This window comes from Triticum urartu, chromosome 2A (assembly GCF_056163025.1).
Source record: "Triticum urartu cultivar PI428250 chromosome 2A, HENAU_Tu73, whole genome shotgun sequence".
In the NCBI taxonomy this organism is placed as follows: domain Eukaryota; kingdom Viridiplantae; phylum Streptophyta; class Magnoliopsida; order Poales; family Poaceae; genus Triticum; species Triticum urartu.
Genome location: NC_141874.1, coordinates 405785952 through 405793184, shown reverse-complemented (window position 1 = coordinate 405793184; position 7233 = coordinate 405785952). Strand labels below are relative to the sequence as shown.

Below are 7233 nucleotides of genomic sequence, written 5' to 3'. Positions count from 1 at the left end.
AACACATGTAGTGCAAATTGTGTACGAATGCAGTACAGACTCTATCGAGTGAAGTTTACACGTACCCAACAAAGCAATGCACGCCCCTAAATTTGAAAAAAGAATACATAAGAGCAAAAACACAAAAAGAAAAATGCGACCTGTATATGTAGTGCGGAAATATATGAACGTGCAGTAGAGAAACATAATCAATGCAGTACACGTATGATTTACTAAGCAGTGCACTCCCCTACATTGGAAAAAAGATTACATAAGAGCAAAAACATGAAAACAAAAATGAGAATTGTACATGTAGTATGAAATGCGTGCATATGCAGTACAGAACCCTGATCAATGCAGTGCACAGATGATTAACTAAAGCAGTGCACGCCCCGACATTGAAAAAATACATGACAGGAAATATTAAAAAAATTGACCACCATGGTGCAACCGGCCCCAGCCAGTCTCATAGTAAACCTATGCGCACAACAGGCGAGTCATTCTGAGCCACGATGCATGGGGCCGGGCACACATGGGCCCACAAGTCAGACATCATAGAGCAGCGAGCGTCGTGTATAAGCGCCCAATTAAGTAAACAGAGGAGTTCGACACGCTGCCTCGCTAGCGCTTCTAAACAGGTCGGGTGCGCCTTCCGCAGGCGAGGTGGGACGAAACATTAGGCCGCACACAACGCACCGGGAACCAGCCATGTTTATAGGCCGACTTGGGCCCAATGCGTCTTCACTACATTCAAATAAGTGCCACACCAAAATAGTGCCCCCAACCCCTTACCCCTCCCGTACTAGTGACTCCAGTAAGTACATGCAAAAAACAGATGCAGTACGCAGCACTAGAAAAATGTAGTGCATTTGGTTACACGATGTAGTACGGTATAGCAATCCAGTCTAATACCCACAATGCGGCTATATCTCCCATGTGTTGGGGCACGACTTAGAGGCATAGCCGCATGGTAGGCATGTCGAAAGAGGGGTAATCTTTACACATCCCATGTACTGAATAAGAAAGGGATAAAGAGTCGGCTTCACACAATACATAAATATATCATACATCATCCAGAATACAATCAAGGTCCTACTACTGAACCAAAATAAAGAAAGACAAACCCAATTGCTAGATCCCCGATCGCCCCAACTGGGCTCCTCTACTGATAGTCTAGAAAAGAAACGTAGTAACGGGCCGAATCCTCGTCAAACTCCCACTTGAGTTCAGTAGCGTCCCCTGCACTGGCATCATCGGCACCTGCATCTGTTTGGAAGTATCTGTGAGTCACGGGGACTCAGCAATCTCACACCCGCGAGATCAAGACTATTTAAGCTTAAGGGTAGGAAAGGGTAGTGAGGTGGAGCTGCAGCAAGCACTAGCATATATGGTGGCTAACTTACGCAAAAGAGAGCGAGAAGAGAAGCAAAGCACAGATGAGAAGCTAATAGTGATCAAGAAGTGATCCTGAAGCTACTTACGTTCAAGCATAACACGAGACCGTGTTCTCTTCCTGGACTCCACCGAAAAGAGACCATCATGGCTACACACGCGGTTGATTCTTTTTAATTAAGTTAAGTGTCAAGCTTTCTACAACCGGATATTAACAAATTCCCATCTGCCCATAACCGCGGGCATGGCTTTCGAAAGTTCAAAACCCTGCAGGGGTGTCCCAAGTTAGCCCATCACAAGCTCTCACGGTTAACGAAGGATATTCCTTCTCCCAGGAAGACCCGATCAGACTCGGAATCCCGGTTACAAGACATTTCGACAAAAGTAAAACAAGACCAGCAAGACCACCCGACTGTGCCGACAAATCCCGATAGGAGCTGCACATATCTCGTTCTCAGGGAACACCGGATAAGCTAAGCGTACAGGTACCAGCATAACCCAAGTTGCCAAGGGACGGTCCTGCACAGTGCTCTAGTTTGGACCAACACTCAGAGGAGCACTGGCCCGGGGGTTTAAAATAAAGATGACCCTTGAGTCCGCGGAACCCAAGGGAAAAAGGCTTAGGTGGCAAATGGTAAAACCAAGGTTGGGCCTTGCTGGAGGAGTTGTATTCAAGGCGAACTGTCAAGGGGTTCCCATTATCACCCAACCACGTAAGGAACGCAAAATCAAGGAACATAACACTAGTATGACGGAAACTAGGGCGGCAAGAGTGGAACAAAACACCAGGCATAAGGACGAGCCTTCCACCCTTTACCAAGTATATTGATGCATTAAAGTAAACAAGATATAATAATGATATCCCAACAATATCCATGTTCCAACAAGGAATAAGCTTCAACTTCACCTGCAACTAGCAACGCTATAAGAGGGGCTGAGCAAAGCGGTAACATAGCCAAACAATGATTGCTAGGAAAGGTGGGTTAGAGGCTTGACATGGCAATATGGGAGGTATGATATAGCAAGTGGTAGGTATCGTGGCATAGCAAAAGAGCGATCAACTAGCAAGCAAAGATAGAAGTGATTTCGAGGGTATGGTCATCTTGCTTGCGAAGTTCTCAGAGTTGACGAAATTTTGATCCTCGTTAGCGTACTCAACAGGTTCCTCGATCACGTACTCGTCTACCGGCTCTATCCAAGGCAAGAACACAAGCAACAGAAAAACAATCAACCACGGCGCAATGCACAATCAACATGATGCAAAACATGGCATGATATGCGAGATGTGATATGCAATGCATATGTGTGCTCTGGAAGGAAAAGATTTATTGAGGCATCAACTTGGCAAACCAAGTGTGCCGCTGGAAAGATGAGATGATTTCGGTCGAAATTGATATAAAGATCACCGGAATCAGATGCACGGTTTGCAAATGGCAAGCAAAACAATAATGGCACAATTCTGCGATTAACAGCACGATGCCATCTAGAATGCAACAAGAAACTAAGCTACTGCACTCCAACATAGCAACAAAGCATATTGCAGTGATGAACTCAAGATGCTTGACAAAACATGAACACTGAGCTACGGCTAAAACACACAAGAGCAGGTTTAAACAAGCATGGCAAAAGTGCAAAAGATAACAGCTTCACAGACTTAGTGGAAAGTCCCTTACTGATCATAGCAAAACAAGGCATGGCATGAATTTACTAAATGCACAGAACAAAAGTCCCTTACTGATCATGAGCCAAAAAGGCAGAGAAGATATGATGGCATCCATGTAAACATAGCAAGTTTTATTAACAGTTTCAGACTTGGCAGAAAACTGAGCATGGCATAAACAGAATTATGAAGGCATCTTTGCGAGATCGAATCACTCACCACAAGGCATCGAATGACAAGATAAGCATATAAACAGCAAGATGACATGTTCATGAAGCTAACCATGTCAATAGCAAGTTTATAGCATGCATGGATCAACAACAACAACCATGGAAAAATTGATTTAATATGTAAACAATCTGCCAGGAACATTTTATAGCAAAAGTAGAGCAAGCTTAAGACATGCTAGGGCACTCCATATATGCAAACAAGGGCATGGATGGATAGAGCATAACCATATGTCCAAAACATCCTTACTGAAGCAACTCAAAACAAGCATGGATCTCACTGTAGCATCAAGTTTAAATGGCATAAAAATAATAACAGAACAAGGACTTGGGAAAATCCTAAGTCCCTGAAATCAGCAATATCACGAAGGCTACTTTTCATGCTTGTGCTAATCACCATATTGATCACCAAAACACATGGCAAGCACGCCTATAAATATGGCATGGCATAGAACAAAACACATGTAGAGCTCATGCCCATATGAAGCACACATCAAATGTGACAAAAATGACAAATCAACATAATCTGCTAAGAAACATGAGTAAACATTTTATAGCACTCTTTCATCAATGATTTGGACATCAAGATGGACTCAAACAAGCATGCCACAATGGAATGAATTTAAGAGCATCTCCCAATGAACATTTTGATATATCATGCGCATGAAACGGAGCTACGGTCATGGAGATATGGCATGATGAATAGTGCATGAAAATAACAGGGAGCTCCGGGACTTAGTGGAATCTCACCCTCCGAGAAAGAAAACGGGATAGAGGGATCCGGGACGGCGGGGGGTGTTTGGTTGACGGGGGTGGTGGATCTCGTCCACCCCGCTGCGGCTCCGGCGAGCTCCGGTGAGCCGGCGGAGGAGGCGGGCGACGTGGCGTGCGGTGGAGGCGGCGTCTCCGGCGGCGGTGCGGCGGATTTTGGCACGGCGGCGGCGGAGCTTGGCGGCAGCGCGCGGGGGCGACGTGTTGGAGGTGAGCGGCCGGCGGTGGAGGTGGCGCGGCGAGGGCGGCGGCCGGCGGGAGCGACGAGCGGGCGGCGGGGCGACGAGCGGGTGCGGGCGGCAGAGAGACGCGTGCCGGGGAGGGCCCGACTCAGGCCCGAGCGGGCTGCGGCGACGGTGGGCTGGCTGGTGCCACGTGGCACTCGCCGGTTGGCTGCAGGCGGCGGTGCGGATGCGTCCGGCTCCTCCAGATGTGTCTGGCGGCGAAGGGGAGCGGTTACTAGGGTTTCGTCTGCGCGAAAAATCGGAGGGGGCACGTATTTATAGCTAGGAGGAGGTAGGATTGTCCAAATGGAGTGTAGTTTTCCCCCACGCGATCGTGATCCGACGGCGGAGGACATGGAAGGGGTTTGGATGGGTTTTTGGGCCATTTTGGAGGGGTGTTGGGCTGCAACACACACGAGGCCTTTACGGTTCCCCGGTTAACCATTGGAGTATCAAACGGAATCCAAATGACACGAAATTTGACAGGCGGTCTACCGGTGGTGTACCAAGGCCACTTGGCAAATCTCGGTGCATTCCGAGAATTTTTAAGACCTGCTCACGAAAAGAGGCAAGAGGGGTGCGCCGGTGCACGTAGGAGTGTCGGATTGCAAAACAGACAACGAGGAAAATGCTCGGATGCATGAGACGGAAACGTATGCAAATGAGATGCACATGATGACATGATATGAAATGCATGACATGAACAAAATGCAAAACAAAGACAAAACCCAACCACGAAGGGAATCTCATAACTTAAAGCCGTAAATGGCAAGAGTCGGAGTTACAAATATGGTAAGTTACATCCGGGGTGTTACATCCAGTTCCGGATTACCAACATGAATAAATACATGGTATAGACCACAAAGAAAAACTCATAAAATTGCGGAATACATTATACTTTTTTCAGGGGATGCAGCAAGGGCACACAAAAAATGGTGAAGTACGCACCTGTAGACAAAATGCAGTTCTGTATTCTAGACGATGCATTATAGAACTATAACCAATGGAGTTTCATTACCACGCAGGATACATATAAACGTGACAAAATGCCCGTTCGCACAGAAAGTGGTGGTTAAAAAAATTACTGATCGAAAATAAAATAAAACCACGTTAAAAAAACCACGTTCGCATACAACCACCCAATCGAAGCGGTTCCATCGCCACAAGCCCACGATCATAGACGCAACACCGACCCACGATCTGCACAACCGCATCGTCAGCGAGATCGTGTAGTTCATCCGATGCGGCCATCCCACCCCGCGCCCTCCCCTTAAATCCAGACCACTACCAAAGGCCTTCTCATCCACAAGAACACAAGTATCCATTGCACTGCCACCAAATCGCTCCATCACATCGATATCCATGCAGAAACACCAAGCCTACTACCGGCGATGGCGTTCACCGACGAGTACAAGGGCATGGAGGCCCATGGCAACACCAAGTTGCACGTCATCCACACCAACGACAAGAAGCATATGGCGATCTCCCTCGTGCAGTACGAGCGCCACCTCAGCCTCCAGCGTCACAAGATCGTCGGCATTGATCTCGAATACAACAACGAGCCTGAAGCAACGCAGAAACCCGCCCTCTGCCAACTCTCCATTAGCAAGAATCACCCGGTGCTGCTCTTCCAACCGAGCACCGCTGAAAGGTGCACCATCTTCGACAACTTCCTCGCCGACCCAGGTACACCTTTGCAGACTTCTCCGTCGACGGCAACAAAACCAGGCTAGAGCGTGTCAATCTGGAGGTCGCCAACTTCGTCGACATCCAGAAGGAGTGGAGGGTGCCCGAGGCAACCAAGGAGTTGGACTCCCTTGGAGACGTCTCCGGCATGCTCATCGATGACTACTACAACAATATGAAGAAGAAGATCACCGACGACGAACACAAGCGCTGGGCCACCCTGCCTCTATCGATGAGGCACATCGAGTACGCGGCAAAGGACACCTACACAGCGTACGAGATATGGAACCGCATCACCCTCACCCAGGACGGGCTTCGTCGTGCAAAGCTGGAGAAGGAGGAGCCCCCCAAGAAGCGCGCCAGGAGTAGCTGAGGATGGGGAGACGCTAACAGTGAAGAAGATGGTGCTTTCCAAGAGCCAACAATGCCAGCGTTGTTTTAGAATTATCATGAAATTTGCTTTATGTTGTTTGCTTATGTATCGTTAGTTTGCTTGTGATCATTTGCTTTTGCTGAACTTAGTTTGCTTGCCGTGCAGAATCACTTGTAATGATGAACTTTGATTATGTTAGATTGCTTTCTGTTCAACTTAGTTTGCTGATGATGAACTTGTCGTACAGAATGCTTGTGATAATTTGTGTTCTGTTGTTTGCTTATGTATCATTAGATTCGAGTAGTGCACAAAACGAAATAAGATGCTGTGTGCAAATAGGACGCATGCAGTGCAAATTGTGTACGAATGCAGTACAGACTCTGTCGAATGAAGTTTACACATACCCAACAAAGCAGTGCACGCCCCTAAATTTGAAAAAAGACATAAGAGCAAAAACACAAAAAGAAAAATGCGACCTGTATATGTAGTGCGGAAATATATGAACGTGTAGTACAGAAACATAATCAATGCAGTACACATATGATTTACTAAGAAGTGCACTCCCCTACATTGGAAAAAAAGATTACATAAGAGCAAAAACACGAAAACAAAAATGAGAACTGTACGTGTAGTATGGAATGCGTGCACATGCAGTACAGAACCCTGATCAATGCAGTGCATGGATGACTTATTAAAACAGTGCACGCCCCGACATTGAAGAAAAAATACATGATAGAAAATATTAAAAAATTTGACCACCCTGGTGCAACCGGCCCCAGCCAGTCTCGTAGTAGACCTACACCCACAGCAGGCGAGTCGTTCTAAGCCACGATGCATGGAGCCGGGCACACATGGGCCCATAGGTCAGAGAGCATAGAGCAATGAGCGCCATGTATAAGTGCCCAAATAAGTAACCAAAGG

The 7233-nt window shown here is 47.0% G+C and overlaps 1 pseudogene; it reads left to right on the top strand.

The window, feature by feature from the left end:
* The first annotated feature begins 5644 nt into the window (after positions 1–5644).
* Positions 5645–6312, top strand: LOC147985270 (uncharacterized; annotated as a pseudogene).
* Positions 6313–7233: the final 921 nt, after the last annotated feature.